At 39.9% G+C, this 25000-nt stretch overlaps 1 long non-coding RNA gene across 1 annotated transcript in view; it reads left to right on the top strand.

The window, feature by feature from the left end:
* Nucleotides 1–25000, top strand: part of LOC135116101 (uncharacterized) — a 99299-nt gene that overhangs the window by 5200 nt on the left and 69099 nt on the right. The window lies entirely within an intron of this gene.

Genomic DNA, 25000 nt, shown 5'->3' with positions numbered 1-25000 from the left:
GAACGTTTGATGGCATCGAGCGAGATACCAGTGCGTCCCTTCCGACCTCCAGCATGCCCGCACTCTCACTCCCTCACCCTGACTCATGTCCTCGAAAATAAAACACCAAAGAAAAACGCAGCCTCCTGTATATTTTTTTCTTTCTTCTTTTTACGTTTTTATTTTTATGTCATTTTTGAAAAGTTCGTTGTGGTGTATTTCTTTTTTTTCCGCCATGACGTTTTTTTTTTAATTTTATTTCTGTATTAGAATATAAGTATGCAAGTGGATTTTATTATTTCTTTTTCGAAGCCGAAGATAAAAACTGATACGGTACGAGCATTATCCCTTAAAATCCGGGTGGCTTCTTGAAACATATCAAATTAGCCTATTCCAACTTGAAATTATACAAAACTAGATACTTTCAGATAGAGAATTTTACTGTACACAACACACAACTCATTGATTTTAAGACAGCATCCATGAAACTTAGTAAAAACATGTAAACTCAGCCTAAATAAGAGTGCAAAAACAACCACCGGATTCAGACGGTTAATGACTAGTACAGTATTCATCGTCAGTGTCTCGTCTCCGTCAGGCTGTGGGAAAGCTAAACCTTGCATGCCTTCGCTCGCCCCTGGTGTACCTCAAATATTCAGATCCGTATCCTTGAACACTTTCTTCTCTTCCTTAAAGGCTTTCTTCTCTCATCAGGACCATTTTCAAAGCCCACAGAGATGATTAATCGTATTCTTTAGTGTTTTTCATATTACTGATTAAGAATCTTTATAAAACTATCAATAGAATATCGAAAACACTCTTCATAACCCCAACTTTCACTGGAGTATGTTAAATGTAAGAGATGGAACGAGGAGGGTTTAGTAGTCTTAAGTCTCAGGATTCCGGGTTGTATTAGTAAGCACGTGTTGTCTACATAATTTCTAGACCCTGTTATTGTGCAGAAAAAAAAGGGAAAATGATAATGTTTTCTCTAATGAGTTTGCTTTTTGTTGTAATGTTGGTATTGCTGACGATGGTGAAAGTAATAGTGGTGGTGGTGGTGGTGCTTCTGCTGGTTCAGAGCTGGTTGGTGATGGTGGTGTTCATGATGGTAGTAGTGATGTTGACAGTGGAAGTGGTGATGGTGGTTGTGGTGGTAATGGCCGTGCTGGTAGTGGTATTGGTAATGGTGTTTGTGGTGGTGTTGGTGGTGCTGGTAGTGTTTGGTAATGGTGGTTGTGGTGTTTATGGTGGTGGTGGTGCTTTGCGATGCAGCAGTGTTGCTGGTAGTGGTGTTGGTAATGGTGGTGATGGTACTTGTGGTAGTAATGGTGGTGCTGTGCCGGTGTTGCAGTGTTGCTGCTGGTGGTGATGGTGGTGGCGGTGTTGGGTGTAGGGCAGATATGAGTCCCCTTGTTTGCCATCCTCTCAGAGGTAAACAAAACTCTTTGTATCTGCAGGGAAGCTTTATATTTGTTTATTTTTAGGTCCTCAGGGGAGAGTAAAGCGTTGCTAAAAACACACACCAGGATATTTGATGAAAACTCAATTCACTTTCGAAATAATGTCGTCAACAAACATGAAAATCAACATTACAAGAGTCCACCATAAAGTCAGAATTTACGTTTTCTCTCACATCAAGATTATTAAACATGCACATTAAATATATGTGATCCGCATTTGTGATGTAAAACTATTTAACTTTTCAGGACTGCGATATGAATAAAGGAAGTTACCCGTTTTTCATATAGTACACAATTTTCCAGTACGTTTATATTTCTCAGCTGTGTAAGTGTTTCGAGCTGATAATGACTCCCGGCGTTTGAAGCTCTGAACAGTGGACTCGAAGCACCTCATGAATCCCCCGCTCCTTGGCCAAGCGGCGCGGCAGTCACCGGTGCGCGACGTGATAGTGGCGGGAGTGTTCATGGCTGACTGGCGGCTTGGAAATAACCTTAAACCGCGTAATTTCCCTGTGACTTAAGGGACAATACAACACGTGATGGCAGACTGGAGTGCGTAAGTGTGATCAAGAAACAGAGGAGTGATTTGAAAGTGGCGGAACATGTGGCGGGGTAGGCTTGGTCGTGAACGAGTAACAGACACTCCTTACTTAGACTTCGTTCAGCATTTCCACTTCGTCCAAGAATTAAGTTGCCTTCATGGAGAAAATCGGCTGATCAGACGTAATAGCGAAAGAAATTAAACAGTGAAAGTGAGTGCAGGGTTATTCGGCTGGTGACAACGACCTGGCCACAATTTTGGAATATCAGCGGGCAGGGAATGGCGGCGCGGTGGTGAAGGTGAGTGTGAGGATGATAATACACTATTTCCTGTTTTTCAGCGGATGCAAATCAGAGTTTCCTCCGTGATTGTTGATTATTCATCCGTTGATTAATGCGGCAGCGCGAGAAGAAAAGGTGCACATGTGTTTGTTTGCTGGATGCCGGCGGATTAAAGTTCCTGAGGTGAAGCGAGCGTGGAGGGCAGGGCGGCGCGGCGACTCCCGGTGAGGTGGTGGTGGTGGTGGAGCCGTGTAAATAGTGCGTAATATATGGTTGGCTATGGCAGATTTGGATTTATAGGTGGTATGGATATGTTATGTGGTGCGAAGATGAGTATGGATGATGTATGTGGATGGGGATATGTGGATGTAGGTGATACGGAGATGTGGTTGTGTATGGGTAATAATATAGGTGGATATGAGGATGTTGTATTACAGGAGTGAGTTGGGAATGGGAGATTGATGATGGTGTAAATGATACTTAAATGAGTGCTGGCTGGATACATGGTGTCGATTATAATTATGTAGATTGGGTTGGATATGATCGGTCATGTAGTGCAAATGATGCGTAGATAAGGTCAAGTATGGATGATGGATGTTTATAAAGTGGATGCCTGAACATGCTTATACTTACGGATACAAATACGATTAATTTAAAGTATATAGTTAAAATTTATTGTACTAACGATCTACTATTGATTAGAAACTCGATTACTTGTTCTAAGCACCAAGTAACCGATGACAGGGTAAGTAATTAGTTTTATAAAATAGTTGGAAAGTTTACGGAATCATAACCATGGCTAGTTAGACCATTACACATCAATTAAAGAGAATAGGAGACAGGTAAATAAAAAAAAAAAACTTGTACTGACACAGCACAATCCATTCATCCGTGTGATAATCCGGGCATCCCTATCCACTATCCTCGCATCATGGCGCCTCCATCAAGTGGTTTAATGCGCTCGTTACGTCCATTAGTATACAGCGTCACATGCCCAGCTTTGTATTATATTACGAGGAGCATAATCGTTGCCTTTTATCGCTACGTATTACTGTACATCGGAGCGGAATGCTGTGTAGTGTTAGTAGTGTTAGTTGTGCGAGAGTTATATGCAGAGAGGGATATGCAGAGAGGGAGAGGGACAGAGGCCAGGCTATCCTTCATATCCTTCATTCATATCCTTTTGTCCCTCGAAACCTCGATGCCCTAATGAACGAGGCTCCGCGCCATCAATAACGCCTGGCTGGCCCGAGTGGACGCAGCATTTACCTGTCCCCGGCCGCCTTCACCCTCGCCTCCTGGAATGCCGTGTTGTTGTTTTTATTGTTATTGTTGCTGTTGTTATTATTATTATTAGTAGTAGTAGTAACCGTTTCAGACATCGTAAGCATCGTTTTTTTTTTTTTTTTCCTCGCAGATATAAACAAACCTCTGGATCAGTATGACATTTTAGCACAGCTTGTTTGACACCGTCCCCTAACTTATGGCGCTACGGTGCAGTGCTAAGTGTGTTTCTTTGAGTAGTTTCTTCTTTGTTTGGAAAGCGAAACTGGCAAGACATTCGGACAGGGAAGGTTTTATTTGACTTAGTTGTGACGTATCACTCCACCTCCCTCTACCCCTGTCTTCTCCCTCCCGCCTTCCTTGCCTTCCTCCTATTCCGTAGCCCCTTTACATGTCACAACTACGTCTTCTTGGCTCTTACCAGCTCCGACTTCAAAGCCAAGAGTAAACTCTTTGGCAATGCACTGTGGTGCTGTCAATTATGGGATGGCGTCAAACAAGCTGTGCCATAATATCATATTGATACAACAGTTTGTTTACAAAAAAATCTGCTCAAAATGATGCCTCATGGGATCTGAAATGCATACTGTTGTGCGTGCGTGCGTGCGTACGTGTAATAATTTATCAAGAAAGGTCTTAGCGATGAGCGATGAAATGAGATTGTGTATATGTATATTTGTGTTTATGTATGCATGTTGTTGAATATTGTGTGTGTGTGTGTGTGCGTGTGCGCAGGTGGAGTTTGTGTCGTAGAGATACAAGATTACTTTGTGTCCTTAACGCGTCCTGTCATCCTTTATTAATGCGAGCAGGGCCACGAGACGCGCGGCTTGAGGAGCGACCAGATCCCCTTGATGGCAGGACACAGTCACGGGTTAACACTGACATCACTGCGGGGAGACTGGCGTTGGTGTTTTTAAATCTACCTTTATTAATAAGTGTCTGCTACCTGTGCGTCTCCGTGTTTATTAACTTCAACTCGTGCTGTATGCTTGTTGACGGTTCATTCCTACTTATCGTGCTGTGATCTGTGTCCCTGAATGGCCTAGACTCGCTTTAAGGTTATTTTTGAAGCGTAAATTGGATTCTGATTGATATTTTTCCACTTTATTTGTATTTTTTTCATGTATATATATATTTTTTTTTCATGCAATTTAAATCGGGTAAAAGGGAAATATATTAAAAAGAATGTTTAAGATCTCGTTAAAAAAAAAAAAAATGGAGAGGCTAATTTTATTTTGTAAAGTGTCTTGATGCTCCTCCTTTGAACAGTACAAGTTGAAGGTAAGGAGAAAGTACCAGGAGAGTTCAGAGTTCACCAGTGGAAGGCATTGATAAGGTTGACAGAATAGGAATAAGAGTAAGAATGGCGTGGCGTCCTTGTTAAACTCGCTAGAAACCTGCAGACGCCTTTAAGAACTCTAGTAACAGCCATTTTAATTTGTTAAAAGTGGTAAGGCAGTCGACACAAAGCAAGGATAAGTCAGTGGGCTCTCTCTCTCTCTCTCTCTCTCTCTCTCTCTCTCTCTCTCTCTCTCTCTCTCTCTCTCTCTCTCTCTCTCACATAAACATAAAAAGAAGAAAAATAAATCTCGACAAGTTTTAACAGGCTGCAGCGGGATGTATTAGTGTTCTCAAGCATATTTCCATGTTTGTAGCGGCATTTCAGCAAGGATTCAGCACGCCACCAGTGAGGAAAACAACTCTTGAGCACCCGACAAATAATGCCGTGGCTTTTGAAAATAGTCTTCATAAACCCTGAAGCGTTACAAAATATGGGCCTCGGAGCAGCAAAGGGATGCCCACAAAGGTCGTGTTTATAGGGAACTCCTGGATTCCCTTGTGAGTTGAGGATGGCGGGAGCAGCTGGGCGTAGGAAAAGTAAGGTAAAGGAAGAAAGAGAAGGAAGATTAAAGCGGAATAAGACTAACAGAAACACGCACAAAAGTAGAAAGAAAGCGGCATAAAAATCCACTCTGAAAAGAACACAAGAGCAGAAAAAAACAACGAAGTGGAGAGAGAGAGAGAGAGAGAGAGAGAGAGAGAGAGAGAGAGAGAGAGAGAGAGAGAGAGAGAGAGAGAGAGAGAGAAAGCGCCACACGACCCAGTAAATGCTGTTCAATGATAATGACGATGATGACTACCATGACGATGATAATAGTGACGATGATAATGATGGTGATGATGATGAGGCTTAATTCACACAACACCAGCTGCCATTGGTGACTAAAAAATCGAACCGACGAGAGAAAACGGAGCACAATGAGGGTACACTAAACAAAAAACTGGCCGGGTTAACTCTAAAATGTATTCTCTGTTGGACTATTTCCGCATTAATTAAGTTAGCTCTTGCGATGCTTGATTTGGTAATTGACGCTAAAGGCCGGAATAGTGAAATGCAACGCGGGGAGCGACACATGGCGATATTTGACGTCAGTTTGAAGTTAAAGTGATTAAGTTGATGAAGACATGATATTCCTCTGATGCTGCTTGGTTTTGTCGTTTTTTTGGTTAGTTAGGTTAGCTTTTGTTGGGCTGCATTAAGTTTGCTTATAATGAGTGATGTGAAGCTGTGTTGTGTGTCGTGTGATTTGGTTGGCTTAGGTTAAGTTTAGTTTCGTTTGGTTATGTTAGGTTTAGTTTAGTTTAATAGATTGGTTTGGTTTGGTTAACTTAGGTGAGGTTTAATTAGGTTAGGTTTAGGTAAGTTATATTTAGTTAGGTTTGGTAACATCAGGTTAGGATGCTAAATTCGATTAGGCCCGGTTAGAATACGTTGGTATGGTGAAGTAAGGTTAGGTTAGCTTAGGTTATTGTTAGCTACGTTGGGGTTTTCATTCTTGGGTAGCTGTAAGGGAGCTGTCAAGACTGCCGAGGGAGAGGAGCTTTGTGTGTGTGTGTGTGTGTGTGTGTGTGTGTGTGTGTGTGAAAGAGCATATGAATACAAGCTGCAAGAAACCGTCAGATCTACACGTGGCAGTTTGTGTACGAAACTTTCCTACCTATTTCCACCTGTCATCTCCGTACAGAAATCTGTCTCGTCTTCTATTAAAGCTTCCTGATGACACAGCACTAACAACCTGATTACTGAGTCCATTCCATTCATCTACCACTCTATTTTAGAACCAGTTCTTTCCCATCTTTTTCTTGAAACTGAAACTAATATTTTTTTTCTTTTTTTTTAAGCTTAAACCCATTATTTCATGTTCTATCCTGATAACTGATCCTGAAAATTTTGCTTACATCTGTCTTGTTATATCCGCTATATTTTTAGACTTCTATCAGGTCCCCTTTCAACCTTCGCCTCTCAAAGGAATGTAAATTTAATAGCTTCAGTCTCGTTTCGTAAGGAATACCCCTCATCCCCTGTATTCTTTTAGTCATTCTCTTTTGTACTGATTCTGTGTGTGTGTGTGTGTGTGTGTGTGTGTGTGTGTGTGTGTGTGTGTGGGAATACCGGCTTTTTCCTGCAAAGACCATGTAGCTTTTCCTGCTCCAATAATCTGCGCCGCTGGTTTATTTATAGGTCTCTTTAATGGTTATCGCTGCTGTCCTACAAGCTGATATATTTATGAACCAGATAATATATACTAAAGGTTCGCAGAGAAGAGACGCAAGGAAAAAATAATTGAGCGTTAAAGATATATAAGGGATAATTATAATGTTAAAAATATCTTGGTATGATTTATAGTAGTAGTTCAAAAGTGTGTGTGTGTGTGTACGCGCGCACTATAAGCTCAGGAACACAAACATGCACACAAACACACTCAAACTGACCCGAACTCTTAACGATGCATGAAAACTCAGAATAAGCAAACTGAAAAGCATCATTATCCCTGAAACTTTCCTAGAGAGAGAGAGAGAGAGAGAGAGAGAGAGAGAGAGAGAGAGAGAGAGAGAGAGAGAGAGAGAGAGAGAGATTCAGTCCAGTCGAAACAAACCAAACCAGAACATAACCAAGCAGAAATGAAGCCAACAGCAGCAAGTACTTCTATATACAGCATGAGATACTCTTAATATACCTGCACTCAGTAAGGTATACACGCGTAGGTAAAAGTGAGGCAGGTAATAAAGGCAGGTGGTTGGTGCGAGATGGGGTAAACGCGTCCTGGAGTGAGGGAGGCTGTGCAGGGCCAGGCCAGTGTAGATATGATGCCAAACAGATGCAAATTAGTGGATTATTATTATTATTTTTTCTTTCGTGTCTGTTTTTTGTGAAGAGCAACGCCCTGAGGGATGTGAAGTACTGGTCTGACTGTGTGTGTGTGTGTGTAACGTGTGTTTTAAGTTAGACAAGACTATATTTTCTTTGTTGTGTCTTGAATTTGTTTGTGGGTTTGTTAGTAAAATACTTCTACTACTACTACTACTACTACTACTACTACTACTACTACTACTACTACTACTACTACTGTTGCTGCTGCTACTGCTACTAGTAACAATAATAATAATAATAATAATAACTAATAATAATTAAACCACCACTACCACCATCTGTACCACAACCGCCACCGCCATTGCTGCTACTACTACTACTACTACTGCTACCACTACTACTACTACGTTGTGTGTGTGTGTGTGTGTGTGTGTGTGTGTGTGTGTGTGTATCCATACATCCTTTGGGACACGTTTCTCGATGATTACCTGTGTTTAATTACCTGGATTCGTGTTGCAATGGTGGATATAGACTTTCATTAATTCATTTACTAATTTTTCATTCACTGGGTAATGGTAACAAAACTGAAAGAAAAAGGTCCTCTAAAGGTGCCAGTCCCTTGAGATGAGAGTCTAAAAGTGTGTCCAGAGTTACTACCTCGTGAAGTCTTAAAATGCGACGATAATAAAGTAACAAAGGAAGATCAAACATCAGCAGAACCTCGAGCTCCTACGAGGCTAATTGTGATAAACTGCGCAGTCTGAATTAAGAGATGTAGAATAGTAAAGGTAAAGATTCCAGAGAGAGAGAGAGAGAGAGAGAGAGAGAGAGAGAGAGAGAGAGAGAGAGAGAGAGAGAGAGAGAAATGGTTTTGTCAGAAAGTAAGGAGCAAGTAATCTGAATAATTCCCTGTTCATCTGGCTTTGTTTTCGTCCTCAGGAATCACAGTTCTGCTATTGGTATTTCCCCTCACCTATAACATTATTAATATATTCTTGGTTTCGGTAAAAGCAGAAGTAATAGTAGTAGTAGAAGTAGTATAGTGATAATAATAATGGTAGTAGTATAGTGTTAATAATAATGGTAATGTTAATAATAATAATAGTAATAATAATATTACTATTATTTTATTATTATTATTATTATTATTATTATTAGTAGTAGTAGTAGTAGTAGTAGTATAATAATAATAATAATAGTAATAATGATAATAATAATAATAATAATAATAATTACTAATAATAATTGGCAGCAAGATAAAGTTGAAGTGTTTCATGGCGAGCGAACATTACTATTTATTTTTGACTTTGCATTGTAACTGAAGTGTGAAAAGCCCCCCTTTGATGATGATGATGATGATGAGGAGGAGCAGGAGGAAGAGGAGGATGAGGATGAGGAGGATGTAAATAGATTGTGAATAGAGGGAAAGGAGAAAATGTGTGATGTTTGTAAAAAGAGGAAGCGAAGGAGGAGGAGGAGGAGGAGAAGTTAAGTGTAAACTTTTCAGGATATAAATGTGATGGAGGTTTTGAGAGAGAGAGAGAGAGAGAGAGAGAGAGAGAGAGAGAGAGAGAGAGAGAGAGAGAGAGAGAGAGAGAGAGAGAGAGAGAGAGAGAGGCAAAATGTGTAGAAAACGAAACTTCTCAATTACAGAAAAAAAGTAAATAGCATAAAAAGAAAAGAAAAAGGAAAACTCAAAATAAAACACTATTGAGCAAATATAAATGCAAAAATGTTGAAATTGAAACTCACGAACTAGAAAAAAATAAAATAAAATAAAATAAATAAAAATAGATAAATAAAAAAATGGATAGATAAAATAAAAAAAAAAAAATTGAAAATAGAACTCAGTAGGTGAAATGCAAGTATAGGCGGTGTATATACACTCCCATTTATAATATACATAAGTGCGTAGCTTTTGATATCTCCATCACTGAATTGTAAGAAAGCAATTAAATATCCACATTACCAGTCACCAATTGGAAGAGTAAAAAAAAAAAAATAAATAAAATAAATAAATAGTAAAAAAAAGTAATAAAAGTTGAAAATTTAAATCTGCAGGTCAGATATAAAGTGATAATTTGCATAATAACTAGGAAGCTTTTCACGTTCTCCATCAGTGAATTTAATTTTAAGGCAGCAGTTGTGTAAGGTCGTCCGCACATTGCCAGCCAGTCACACCGTTCTCCTGCGTGTGGTCAACCTTTTGTGTGGGGAATCTCCACGCTATGTGTTGTTTGGCTTAGGAATGGCCATTGTGTTATTGTTTTCTCTTGTTACGTATAAGACATTAGCTTATTTTTAGTAGTAGTAGTAGTGGTAGTAGTAGTAGTAGTGTAGTAGTTTAGTAGTAACATAAGAACGTAAGAAAATAAGGGAAACTGCAAGAAGCCATCACGCCTACACCTGCAACCATGGTGCGAGCTATCAATCAATAGTATTTCCCTTCTAGATTAGACTTAGCTTTAGGATTAATGTTAAGTATTTCCCCACCCCCTCTGTACATTTTCAGTTTTTTAACTGCCTGAATAATAAACCGTTTATTATTATTATTATTATTATTATTATTATTATTATTATTATTATTATTATTATTATTATTATTATGTAAAACATACCTTCCTATTTTCTTTTATCATCTCCACCCATAAACTTGTCCTTGTTTTTTTCTTTTTTAAAGCTCCCTAATGACTCAGTACTAAGAACCTGAGTACTATGACCATTAACGAATTATAACGTTATTTTGTTCTCCTCCTCGACACAATATTGGCTGCACATTACACTTTTCCCATTATTTCGTAGGTGTTATTATTTATTTATTTATTTATTCATTTACTTATTTTCTTTTAGCATTTTACTTAACCACTACTAAACCGTCTTCGTATACCATATACCGATTTTTAGATTGTTATTTTGCATTCTAGTCTTTTAAAGGGAGCTTTAAGAGAAGATTAGAAAGGTTTATGGATGGGATGATAGGTGGAAATAGGTAGGTATATTTCATACAGAGACTGCTACGTGCAAGCCTGGTCGCTTTTTGCAGCTTCCTTTATTTCTTATGTTCTTATGTTCTTAAACAGTTCAATTCTTAAAAAAATGCACAAACAAAATTTTTTCTTCTGTGTTGACGCAAATAGTATTTACTTATTTATTTCTTACAGTTTTCGGATTATTAATAGAGTGACCGTAGGAGTGTTTGTTTCATAGACTAATGTGATTAAATTATGCAACATAACTTCTTTATGATCAGATATTTGATAGAAGCTTCTTTTTGTTTGAATCACCTCAGGTTATAACATATCGGCCCTGTCACGTAGATGTTCGTACGTGTGTATGTTCATCAATAACAATAATTAACTTAGTCACCGGTTAGACCCATCTTCTATATTATGGCTTTGAAGAAAACGTCTCTCTTTCTGGCTCGACTAAAATATCTGGAGTATCTGAGATTCATACGGACTAGGGATTTAATTTTCTAGCTTTTATCAGATCATGTTTCCTCCCTGACTCACCTCTGTTCTCCCTCCGTTGGCGCTTCTGCTTGCCCTTGCCCCTCCCAGCAACCCCTGCCCTTCCATTAGCTCCCCCAACGTTATCTGAACCACAATCTTCCCCTGTCAGTCTTTCCTCCTCTCCCGTCTTTCGTTCCGTTATCACATCACTCACCGGGGGAGAGAGAGAGAGAGAGAGAGAGAGAGAGAGAGAGAGAGAGAGAGAGAGAGAGAGAGAGAGAGAGAGAGAGAGAGAGAGAGAAGAATCGTAGGGGTAAAAAGAAAAAAAAGTGCACGAAGACAAGAGAAGTGTTTGTATCGAAAATCTGATGGACGAAGTACTTAAAAATGTCTGAAAGTGTACGAGAGGGGGACATAAGGTCATGGAGACAAGGCGGCGCGGGGCAGGAGGCCAGTGGGTGTGTGCTACAAAATGGAGGCCAAAGAAAAAAAGGAAAGTGTATGTCAGGAAGGAGAAAGAAGATGCAGGAAAGTTTGAGGGCAGAGGAACACGAAAATGAATAAATAAAGAGATAAAACAGGGTGTAAGTGAGAAGGAAGAGTGATGAGACGGGGAGAAACGTGGTGCACTGAAGGCTTGGTAGAATTAGAGGAAAATGGTTTGGAATAAGTAAATGATACAATGGGTGTTAAAGTAATAAAATACATAAAAATATATATATAAAATGGGATGAATAAGATGTATATTCATGTATGAGCTTGTTTCTCTCTCTCTCTCTCTCTCTCTCTCTCTCTCTCTCTCTCTCTCTCTCTCTCTCTCTCTCTCTCTCTCTCTCTCTCTCTCTCTCTCTCTCTCTCTCTCTCTCTCTCTCACACACACACACACACACACACACACACACACACACACACACACACACACACACACACACACACACACACACACACACACACACCTGCACCTTTTGTTTCTCTCCCACATCTTTCTTTACCTGCACGCCTTTGTTTCCTTATTTCCTTGAGTTTTCCTCCTCTGTTTTTTTCTTTATTCCTACACCTCTATTTGTCTTCCCTCGCCTCCCTACATAGCCCTTCACACCTGAGTTAAGCCGAGCCAGGTAAAATATGCTCCCGAAAATCCTCTACATGGGCAGGTGTGCAAGGGAGGCTCGGAGAAAAAGAAAAATGGGAAAAAGATAAAAAAAAAGAGAAAAACGTTTGCAAGGAAAAGTTCAATAAAATGTACATCCGTGTCTTTATTTTTTCTTTTTAATTTTTTTTTCGCCTCAAATATCAACCAGTCGGACAAAAGAGAATTGTGTAAAAGAAAGCGAAGGTGAAGGCACTTGTGACTTTAAACTTTTATTCCGACGCTAAAAAGGGAAAGAGATAAAGTAAAGAGAGAGAGAGAGAGAGAGAGAGAGAGAGAGAGAGAGAGAGAGAGAGAGAGAGAGAGAGAGAGAAAGGTGTGCAGTGAAATCATGGTGACTTACTGTGTATACCAGTCTGCAGTGATAACAATAAGAAAAAGATGAATGAAATGATACACACGAAAAAAAAAAAAGTTAGGTAATTAGATAGCAATATAACTTAGAACAGAGAGAAGGTATAACAGATAAAACCTGACGACAGTTTGTAATGATAATAGCAAGACGAATGAAACGACATACACACAAACGAGTTACGAAAATAGATTGAAAAAAAAAAAAAAAAAATAGAACAGACCCAAAGTAAAAAAAAACTATTATGCACAACAAGTCGAAAATTAAGATGTTTAATATAGCTACACTTGTGCTTTTTGTTCACAACCTGTAATAATAACGATAAAAGACGAATGAGATGACGAAAAAAAAAAAAAACAGGAAGCTAAACTTAAAAAAACAGCAGAATGGCAAAAAAAAAAAACTTACGCATGCAGAACATTATAAAAGAAATTTGAATAAATCTATACGAAAAAAAAAATCATGTTGAAATCAGCGAACAAAAGGATAAACTGATAAAAAAAAGCAGGACATAATGCAATGACTATGAAAAAGGAAAAGAAGGAAAGAAAGAGCATAAACCAGTAGGCACGAAATGGGAAAACAAGGGAGGGGAAAAAAAAAATTGGAGTATAAAACAGTGAACAGAAAAGGAAAAAGAAAAGTAGAAGAGGACATAATGCAGTGTACACGAAAGAGGAGAAATACGACAAAACCAACAATAGTGAGTAGAAAGAGGTTAAAAAAATAACGAAATAAAGCACAGAATAAGAAGAAATTGCATGATGGGATATAGAAGAGTGGATAGGAAAACGGAAAGAAAAAAGACAAAGCACTGAACAAGAAGGGGGGGAAAAAAAAGCAAGCAGGACAATTCATAAAGCGGTGAATAACAACGAAATAGGACAAAAAGAAAAGAGGAAGGGAAACAAGGTCAGTGGGTAGGAAGAAAAAAGTGAACAAGAAATAAAACACTGGGGAAGAAGAGGAAGAACGAGACACAGAAAAAGAGAAAGAAAAAAGAAAACAGGAGAAGGAATAAAGCAGTAACCATGAAGAAGAAGAAAAAAACAATAAAACAGAATATAAAACATTAGGAAGGAAGAGGAAGATGGAGAGAGAGAGAGAGAGAGAGAGAGAGAGAGAGAGAGAGAGAGAGAGAGAGAGAGAGAGAGAGAGAGAGAGAGAGAGAAAAAAAAGGAAAACAGGGCAAGGCATAAAGCAGTGGGCAGGAAAGGGAGAAAAAAAAAAATTGTGCTGACTTCGTGTCCGGTAAATTCTTGATGTCCAGGGCGTGGCGGGCCCGTGTGGAGGCTGGCGGCCATTTTTCTGTTAATATTCCAGAGCCTTGAGTTGTCCGGCCGTGAATAATTTAGCTCTCTCACGCCCTGACCCGTGCTGGCCGAGAGAGAGAGAGAGAGAGAGAGAGAGAGAGAGAGAGAGAGAGAGAGAGAGAGAGAGAGAGAGAGAGAGAGATAGGGGATACATACATAGTAAGTTAGATCTATAAACATGTATGGGTTTTAGAAAGAGAGAGAGAGAGAGAGAGAGAGAGAGAGAGAGAGAGAGAGAGAGAGAGAGAGAGAGAGAGAGAGAGAGAGAGAGAAAGGTACATTCATACACCCATACATACATTAATATACATACATCCATAGAGAAACAGACAGATGCTCAGAAAAGTAAAGGAATATATGCTCGTAAATTATTGACCCGCGTTTCCAGAGAGAGAGAGAGAGAGAGAGAGAGAGAGAGAGAGAGAGAGAGAGAGAGAGAGAGAGAGAGAGAGAGAGAGAGAGATTGACACATGGATAGACAAATACGAATACAGACAAACACTCACACAGCTACATACTACCTACCTACCTACACACACACACACACACACACACACACACAGTCAGATGTCACGCCTGGATTGAGTCACCCGTTGAGTCAGTCACGTGTGGGCGGCTTTAGGCAGAGAGGGAGGCGCGGCAAATACAAATAAAATAAGAATTGTAACCCCGATGGAAACACAAAGTTGGTTGCATTTTGTCACGCAAGGGAAATGTGAATGAATATGAAGATTGAACAATACAAGGACGGAAATGATTAAACGAATGAGTGAGTAGACAGAGGGAGAGAGTAAACGAGTGGGGTTGTGAAAGGAGAGGGAATGAATGAGAGTATGAAGGAGGAGGGTGAATAGATCGTTTGTGGTACTGTAGTTAAGAAGTACTAATTGTTGTGTTTGATTTGGTGTTTTACTTATTTTTTATTTATTTTTTAGGTTTTTTGTTTTTACAAGTACAATGCATGAACTTTGTATTATTTCACTTGCTATTGGTGCGGAGAGAGAGAGAGAGAGAGAGAGAGAGAGAGAGAGAGAGAGAGAGAGAGAGAGAGAGAGAGAGAGAGAGAGAGAGAGCAAGTGTACTATATGTAAAATAACCTTTTGTTTTCTGTAGGCATTGGTCTGTCTCTTATGGGTAAAAAAAAAAAAAGGAGAAACGAAGAGAAGAGAAAGAAGGAAAATAGTAAATAAAAGTTGCAGTCATCTCCGGAACACACACACACACACACACACACACACACACACACACACACACACACACACACACACACACACACACACACACACACACACACACACACACACACACACACACACTTACTTCTGCTCTCGATTATAAGTACTGCAGCTCTTCTGTTTGTAAACGAAAGCAAAAGAAAAAAATACAGAGAGAGACTTTTGTATTATAAAGTAGCTTGTGTGATTTGGTTTAAGCAGGTTGCTAATCACAGGTGTACCGGCAGGATGCATATTAATTAGCACCCAATTAAAAAAAACACATCCTCTTAATGACATTACTTAGCCATGTCATTTTTTTTGTATGAATTTATGCGAGTATTGTTACCTGAATAGAAACTTACAGACGACTTTAGACTCAGTGAGCATAGGTGGCCGTCACAGGAATCAAACTACCTCCATCTTAGGATAATTTTCTGAAACACTTCTGCGCCGCACCTTCACTACTTTCAAAAAGCACTAGTCAAAGTGGCATGGGTTTGTTAAGAGTGTTTTATGGTTCTAGTTACAGATTAACAAGACTTCTACAAACGTTCTTGAGAACCCGACCAGTCACCTCTGTGGCCTTAGAAAATAGTTTTTGGTGAGAGCAGAGCGTTTCTGAATGGGGATCTTAGTCACCTGCCGCATCGTGCTCACCTGAGGCCTATTGAACTAAGAACAGCAGACTGCTCCATAGATACAGTCGTGGTCAGAAGTCTAGTAACATGCCACACTTAGTTCCACTGTGTTTAGCGTCTTCTCTCGACCTTAACTCCTCTAATCTCATTCGAGTCTATCAGTAGTTAGGTTTTGTAGGCAGACCGTCAGGAGATCAGAGGACTTGAGATTGAGGAAAGAACTAAACACTTTTGATGCATGATGTTACTCGAGTATTGGTCAAAGTAAAGTAGGACAAGAAGAACAAGAACAACGACAACAGCAATAGCAACAACGAAAGGAAGAAAAGAGGAAGAAGGAGAAGGTATCCCACGTCTCCAGATCGCAAAGAAAAGAAAAGAAAAGAAAAAAGAAAAGTGAGTGATGTTGACCGCACATAAATTATTTGTGTTCGTAAAGTTTTCAGGTTTACGTGCAGTTGGACAAGCAGACAGACAGGCAGACTGACAGACACAGACGGACCAAGAACTCAAAGTATTATAGATTGAGCAGTTAAAATGAAAGTAATTCATGAATCGAAAAGTGTGGGTCGTGAGAAGAGGACGAAAGAGCTCTAAAAAAATCGCTTGGGCTAAGAAAAATAAAGGTGAGGGAATGATTTGGTTTGGCAGGAGGAAGTGAACATGAATAAAGGGTAAGAGAACTCCAAATTGTAACACAACCTGCACTAAACAATGAGACCTCGCGTGGAATTAATTAAACAAATTGAACAAGAGTAAAGGGAGGAACAGAACATGAATAACGAAACAAAACTTAATATCGGATATCAAACAAAGATGAGATTATAATGCACTATTAAAACGAAAAGAAAAAAATAAATAAGAAAACGTAAAAGAACCACGAGTGAACAATGAAATGACACGTGGAATGTTTCATAATAATAATCAGGGGCAAGACCAGACTAATCCACCTCGCCGGTCCAGACACACGTAAAACCAAGCCCACTTAACATGAGACCGTCCAGCGCTGCGAGGAAAGAAACAAAAGAAGCCTTGGAATGCGCACACCGCTACACCCTGCAACACCTCACCCTTAAGAGCGCCCACCCTGCACCTGCTTGCCATTACTCACCTGAAACACGACCGCCCTCCACGTGACGCCAAGAACAAGAGTAGCATGAGAACATAAGAAAACAAGGGAAACTGCAGTAAGCCAGGAGGTCACACGTGGCAGTCCTCGTATACAAGCATTTCTGTTTATATCCATCTGTCATCGCCGTCCATAAATTTGTCTAATATTTTAAAGCTCCCTATTGACCCGGCACTAACAACTTGATTAGTGAGGTTATTCCTGTCATCTATCACAGTATTAATTAGTTTATTTTTTGCTTTTACTAAATTTCAAGTCATTACATTTAGTCCTATCCAGGTTATTAACCCTAAGGATTTTGTTTATTGCACTCTTATGTATCATTCCATTTAAATAGTTTTTTTTTTTTATCAGATCCCCTCATTTCATGCCTCACCAACAAATTTAAATTCAAATGCTTTAATCTGTTCTAGTAAGGAATATTCTGCATCCTTTCTATCTTTTAAGAATCATTAACCTACGCTCCTTTAACGTTACACTTACTAGTTTACTTCAGATATTCAACACACAACAAATATTTCAGGCAATGTAGATTTTTGGTTAGGTTAGGTTAGAATACGTTAGGTTAGGTTACGTTATGTTAAGTCCTTGGTCAGTGACATATTCATGCACTCGCTGCAATGTGAGCACCTCAGCCCGGGAGCTTTTTTAATTGCTCAGGATGCCGTGTGCGATGCCAGCCATCCCTCGTGGCACTAATGGCACACCCGGCGTGGCACTATAAGCGTGAAGGCAGCAGGAAAAATGAGGGCGGTGAAGAGAGCCACTTTGCTTGACGCTCTGTGATGTAGCTTCAGGTTAATACATGGAAGGATTGCCAGTGAAAAAGACGAGGAATCTGATGAGGTGTTCTGTTAGTGAGTGAAGTGCCGTCACTGTGTGTGTGTGTGTGTGTGTGTGTGTGTGTGAGAGAGTGACTGACTGACTGACTGACTGACTGACTGACTGACGAATGTTTTTGAAATAATCTACTCGATAAAAGTGGGAGAAAAAATAATGTAAGGAGAGCACACACACACACACACACACACACACACACACACACACACACACACACACACACACACACACACACACACACACACACACACACACACACACACACACACACACACACACACACACACACACACACACACACACAGAGAGAGAGAGAGAGAGAGAGAGAGAGAGAGAGAGAGAGAGAGAGAGAGAGAGAGAGAGAGAGAGAGAGAGAGAGAGAGAGAGAGAGAGAGAGAGAGAGAGAGAGAGAGAGAGAGAGAGAGAGAGAGAGAGAGAGAGAGTTTTTATCGGATTTTTCAGCAGTAGAGAATAGCAAAGAGAGGCAAAACAACAGTGGGAGACTTTTTAAGGAAACGTGAAGCACTGTGAGAGAGTTAATGAAGCACTGAGTAGCGAAATAGGAGCGTAATAGAAGGGGAGGCATCGGTACTTAGTGAGGGGGGAAGGGGTGCTCTGGCAAAGGGTGAAAAAGTGCAGTAATGTATGATGCATTCAGAGTGTCGGCTGTAATGGAAAAAAAGAGAAAATGGGAGATAGTGAGTTGGCAATAGCGTGGGAATTATGCTAAATCTTCATGCGTATATTTTTTTCAATGTGATTTTTTTTTTTTTCCGTAATGTTGCTTTTGTTTTATTTCTTTATCGTGTGTTTATTTTTGGGTTGTTTACGAGTATTTTGCTGCTTACAATGAGAAATATTTAAAAATGTTTTATTTGTGGTTTATTCTTTCACGCGCGCGCACACACTCTCTCTCTCTCTCTCTCTCTCTCTCTCTCTCTCTCTCTCTCTCTCTCTCTCTCTCTCTCTCTCTCTCTCTCTCTCTCTCTCTCTCTCTCTCTCTCTCTCTCTCTCTCTCTCTCTCTCTCTCTCTCTCTCTCTCTCACACACACACACACACACACACACACACACACACACACACACACACACACACACACACACACACACACACACACATACTGTATATCAAAGTGTGAAGAAGAATGCAAGGGAAATTTTTGTTTCTTTGTATCTGTCTATTCTTGTGTATAAAATGTCAGACCCGTAGAATGTGTGTGTGTGTGAGAGAGAGAGAGAGAGAGAGAGAGAGAGAGAGAGAGAGAGAGAGAGAGAGAGAGAGAGAGAGAGAGAGAGAGCATGATAGTTAATTATTATAGTTGCAGGAATAATTACATATGCGAGAAAACATTTTTATGACTGTCCGGTAAAAAAAAAGTACACATTTAGTTTTTTTCCCTTTTGTATATTTATGAACCCCATAGTAAATATTTGATTTATTTTTAGTGAACTCTTTGACGAGAGATGACAGTACACTTGCCATTTTGTTTGAATAATCTGATTTTGAAGAGCAAAAAGAAAAAAAAAATGACACGAAAAGATACGAACCAGATATGAACAAACCATCACTTATTTTGATATCTGTTGTGCCTCCCAATGCTTTTACATTTTATTAAGACTGAAGGCAAGGTACAAAAGTGAACGTGTACTGAATGTATGTGTACTATTGCTCTTTGTATTGGTCTCTGCCTTGCATTGTTCTCTGTGTCCTCACTCTCATTCCAGGATGTTTGGCTTTCAGCGGCACCACAAAGCCTCTGGTCAAGCTGGGTGTAGTGCTTGTGGCTTAGGAACTGTTTGGAAGATTAGACTTGTTTTTGTGGATGGATGAGCGGGTGGGTAAGTGGGTGTGAGTCTTTGTAGGTAGAGAGTGTGTGTGTGTGTGTGTGTGTGTGTGTGTGTGTGTGTGTGTGTGTGTGTGTAGGGCTAGTATTTACGTCAATAAGAGCTTGCAATGTAGTTTTACGTGTTGAAACTTTTTTTAAATTTGTGATTTTTGCTGGGTTTGTTTATTTTTTAATGATACTTTTAATTATTTTTATTATGTTCTTTGCAAATGAAGGAAGCCAACTAAGGACACACATTAAAAAAAATCGCTTCCTTTATCTCTTTATTACTTTTATCGTTTCTTTAAAAATTAAATAGAAAAGATTCCCATTATCATATCTATCGAAGTGTTGCCTTGCTTCATCCAGGGTTCGAATCCAAGCCAAGATAAACAAGTGAAGCTAAACTTAACTGACTCATCTGCCCTTGACTGCCTAACATAACATAATCAACCTTATCTGAACTTAACATACTTAATCTGACCTAACCAAACAGGGATATGATGCGCGGTAGGATTAGAAGATAAGAATATGAGGATTGAAGAGTGGATAAGTGGCGGGTGAGGTATTCTCTCTCTCTCTCTCTCTCTCTCTCTCTCTCTCTCTCTCTCTCTCTCTCTCTCTCTCTCTCTCTCTCTCTCTCTCTCTCTCTCTCTCTCTCGCTCTCTCTCTCTCACCTTCCATTTCTTCCTTCCGTCCATTCCTATGTTTCCTCTCCATACCCTCTACAACTCTCCCCTTCCCCCTCTCCCTCCCCGTCCCCCTGGTGAGTGTCGCGGGATAATCAATCACGGAACATGGCAATTATATTACCCGCGAGGGGAAATTCCCTGACGGCAACAGATGTAGGAGAGAAAAATCTATTTCTCTGCAATGGAGAGAGAGAGAGAGAGAGAGAGAGAGAGAGAGAGAGAGAGAGAGAGAGAGAGAGAGAGAGAGACACACACACACACACACACACACACACACACACACACACACACACACACACACACACACACACATTTTTCTCTCTCTCTCTCTCTCTCTCTCTCTCTCTCTCTCTCTCTCTCTCTCTCTCTCTCTCTCTCTCTCTCTCTCTCTCTCTCTCTCCAATAATCCTTAGTTACATTGAGACACACCAACATTCTCACGCCATCTTGCAACATGAATAATTTCAGCCCACGGGTATTGGAGGCTCGAGCAGCTTAGGAGACGCGCCACCCTGAAACCCTGGAGACGAGGAGGAGGAGGAGGGGGAAGAAGGAGGGGGTTTAGGAAGATGGAGGAGATGCAGAATGAGAATGAGGAGGACTAGTCTAAGATGGAGGAGAACTAGGAAGCATACACACACACACACACACACACACACACACACACACACACACACACACACACACACACACACACACACACACACACACACACACACACACACACACACACAGAGAGAGAGAGAGAGAGAGAGAGAGAGAGAGAGAGAGAGAGAGAGAGAGAGAGAGAGAGAGAGAGAGAGAGAGAGAGAGAGAGAGAGAGAGAGAGAGTTCTAGAATTGTATATATATTTTTTTATAAAGAAAAAAAAGATACAAACTATTTTTTTCCCTCCAGTCATTTCCAAGCAACAGTAAAAAAAAAAAAATGGCACTCAAGAATATTACAAACGTATTTCATTAGAATAGTATAGGAATTTTTTTGAAGTAAAGAATGGTAAAAAAAAGAACTGACGTAACATACACATTACTTACCTGTGTGTGTGTGTGTGTGTGTGTGTGTGTGTGTGTGTGTGTGTGTGTGTGTGTGTGTGTGTGCGCGTGAGTGCGCTTGCGTGCGTGTAGGAGAGTGGGTGGGTGGGTAGCATCTCATCTGGTAATGCATGTACTCATCCAGTCGACCTTTCACACCCAGGGGTCGATGTCATACCCTTTGTTCCCACCGCTGCCACCATTTGTGTGCCATCAGGTGGGAGGCGGGAAGCTTCCTCGCCTCGCCACTCTCATTGTTCTTGACACCTCGATAGATACACTCCTCCGCCTCATTATTATTATCCCCCTTTCATTTACTTGTATCTTTTTGACACCTTATGAATTGCACTCGTCCTCTGCCTCTTTTTAATTTTCCTGTTTTTTTTTTTTCCGCCTACTAGCGGAATTTGTTCATTTTCTCCCTTGGTCTATATTTGTGTGTTTTTTTTTTCTGTTGTTTAAGTCTCAGTGGTGGTGATATCACATTGTTTTTGGTTGCTGTTTTCACTGTTTTTGGTTGCTGTTTTCACGTTTATGTATTACTTTTATTTATTTTTTTGTCGTTTTTAAAAGGTATGAGAAGTGTGTGTGTGTATGTATATATATATATATATATATATATATATATATATATATATATATATATATATATATATATATATATATATATATATATATATATATATATATATATATATATATATATATATATATATATATATAATATACACACACACACACACACACAATATGTGTGTGTGTGTGTGTGTGTGTGTGTTTCGGCTGTTGTACTCTCCTCTGTGTTATTTATTTTGGCGTCGTTGTAGTTGTTATTGTAGTTGTTGTTGTTGTTGTTGTTGTTGTTGTTGTTGTTGTTGTTGTTGTTGTCGTCGTTGTTATTGTATTTGTTCTTTGTCGTTATTGTTGTTCTTTACCACAATCATTATTATCTTTAAACATTTTGGTACTTTCCCATCCAATTATGTTACTGTTTAATTACTTCATATATATTGTCAATAATTCATGTATTCTGGTCCCATACAGGTACTTACACCATCATAATGTATACGTGTTATAATTTTTCCACACCTACTGTACTGATGAGTTGTGTGATGTGTGTGTGATGTTTCTGCTGAGTCAGTAATTACAATTGAATCGTTCGCGGAAGCAAGACTCACGCACGGCTGAAAAACCATGACGTTCAAGGCTAATGTAGCGAGAAATAACTTTTTTATAGCGAAAGTGCTTTTGCATGTATCGCCGAGGTGTGTGTGTGTGTGTGTGTGTGTGTGTGTGTGTGTGTGTGTGTGTGTGTGTGTGTGTGTGTAAAAGGTGGAAGAGTAGAAGAAGCAGCAGGAGGAATAAAGATAGAAGAACACAATGAAAAGGAGGAAGAGGAGGATCAGGAAAAAAGAAACAGGAATTATAAGAGGAAGAGCAGAAGAGGAAGTAAGAGAAATGCATGACAGAAGAGGAGGAGGAGGAAGTAAAAGAGAATCAGTAAAAGAGAAGAACCAGTAGTCATAAAAGGAAGAGGAAGAACAGGAGGAAGAAAAGGAGAAAAAGGAAGAGGAAGCGGAAAAGGAGGAGAAGGAAGGAATGGTGGTTCGGAGTGGAGGGAAGGAAATGCTATTCTAAGGAACCGACTGGAGGAGAGAGAGAGAGAGAGAGAGAGAGAGAGAGAGAGAGAGAGAGAGAGAGAGAGAGAGAGAGAGAGAGAGAGGAGAGACAGAAATAGCAATTCAGTACGTAATATCTACTTATGTAACTTCGTCTTTGTCAAATACATGCTAAGTTTCTTCGTTACGTGAGCAGCTTATTAAATTTATACAGGTGGTGGTCTTGGTGGTGGTGGTGGTGGTGGTGGAATGAAATATAACCATGATCATCTTCTGTTTCATGCAAATTTAGCTCATATCGCTGAGTAGTTTGAGGGCTAAATTTCACTACACGCGTTGTCTTGTGTAACTCTTAAGGACATCAGGTGTCTTGCCAGGTATTGCTGGGAAAGTGTGAGTATCTGTCCCTGTCTTGATATGCTTTACATTAGGTTAGGTTGGTAGAGTTAAGTTGGGTTGGTTAGATTAAGTTAGGTTGGGTTTAGTTGGGTTAGATTAGGTTAAATTGGGTTGGGTTAAGTTGGGTTGGTTTGGGTTAACTTAGGATTGGGTTAGGTTAAGTTAGGTTGGGTTAGGTCAAGTTGAACCTAGGGTTGGGGTGGGTTGCATTGGGTTGAGTTGGCTTGGGTTGGGTTAGGTGTGTTTAAGTCTGTTCAAGTTAGGTTAGGTTTTGGTCAAGTTAGGAGGTTAATTTGAGTTAGGTTACGTCAGGTCAAGTCATGTTAGGGTAGGATAAGTTAGGCTAGGTTATGTTTTGGTGTTTGATGTTATTATATGGCAGACTGACTCTCTCTCTCTCTCTCTCTCTCTCTCTCTCTCTCTCTCTCTCTCTCTCTCTCTCTCTCTCTCTCTCTCTAAAGCATGTTATGTTGGAGAAATACAAAAGAGAAATAATCAGATTTAAGCAACATGTGAGAGATAGAGAGAGAGAGAGAGAGAGAGAGAGAGAGAGAGAGAGAGAGAGAGAGAGAGAGAGAGACCTAGAGGGAGTCATCTCATCATTCTAAAGAGTGGATAAGAGAGGTTTAACTTTCCTCTCCTCCCATCTTATTATCCTATTCGCACACTTGATTGCGAAGAAAACGGACCCGAGATAAGCTAAGAAAATGGAGGGCGTGCCGCAGGGGTAACAAAAATAGAAACACAAAAAATAACTTTAAAAAAAATAATAAAAAAAAATATAAAAAAACTGTCTTCAAAAACAGTAGAAAATGCGGGAAAAGATGCAAAAACGTGAAGGAAAAAGGAAAGAGTAAGAGGACAAGAAATTCCAGGAAAAATGTAAGGAAAAATTGCTGGAAATGGAAAGAAAAAGAGAAAGTGAAAACAAAATGCACGAAATGAGACGAGAACTGTAATGAAGATGGAAAAATAGTGAAAATACACTCTCTCTCTCTCTCTCTCTCTCTCTCTCTCTCTCTCTCTCTCTCTCTCTCTCTATTAGGTCTTAGCGTTCAAGGCCACGGTAGTAAGGCGCTCCTAACCTAAGCTCCTAAGGGCGTGTCATCTTCTCTAAGGGCTCATTCCTGCCTGGTGCTGCTAACGTGGTGCTCTCAGGGAATCAGAACCCAAGAGCCGATCCTCCTGACGAGCTGAAGATAGTTTGGGTGATTCTTGAGCAATAAGTTCAATGTTGAGAGTATTTTGGTGGTGAGAGAGAGAGAGAGAGAGAGAGAGAGAGAGAGAGAGAGAGAGAGAGAGAGAGAGAGAGAGAGAGAGACTTAATACAACTTTAACTATTTTACTCAATCACATATATAATTAAAAAAAAACATTTAGTAGAAGAAAAATGGAAGGTGTAATGTGTGTGTGCGTGTGTGCGTGCGCTTGTGTGTGCGTGCGCTTGTGTGTGCGTGCGCTTGTGTGTGTGTGCGCTTATGTGTGTGTGTGTGTGTGTGTGTGTGTGTGTGTGTGTGTGTGTGTGTGTGTGTGTGTGAGAGAGAGAGAGAGAGAGAGAGAGAGAGTGTGTGTGTGTGTGTGTGTGTGTGTGTGTGAGAGAGAGAGAGAGAGAGAGAGAGAGAGAGAGAGAGAGAGAGA

This window comes from Scylla paramamosain, chromosome 30 (genome assembly GCF_035594125.1).
Source record: "Scylla paramamosain isolate STU-SP2022 chromosome 30, ASM3559412v1, whole genome shotgun sequence".
In the NCBI taxonomy this organism is placed as follows: Eukaryota; Metazoa; Arthropoda; class Malacostraca; order Decapoda; family Portunidae; genus Scylla; species Scylla paramamosain.
The sequence above is the reverse complement of the archived record's forward strand: the minus strand, read 5'-3'. Positions and strand labels throughout refer to the sequence as shown.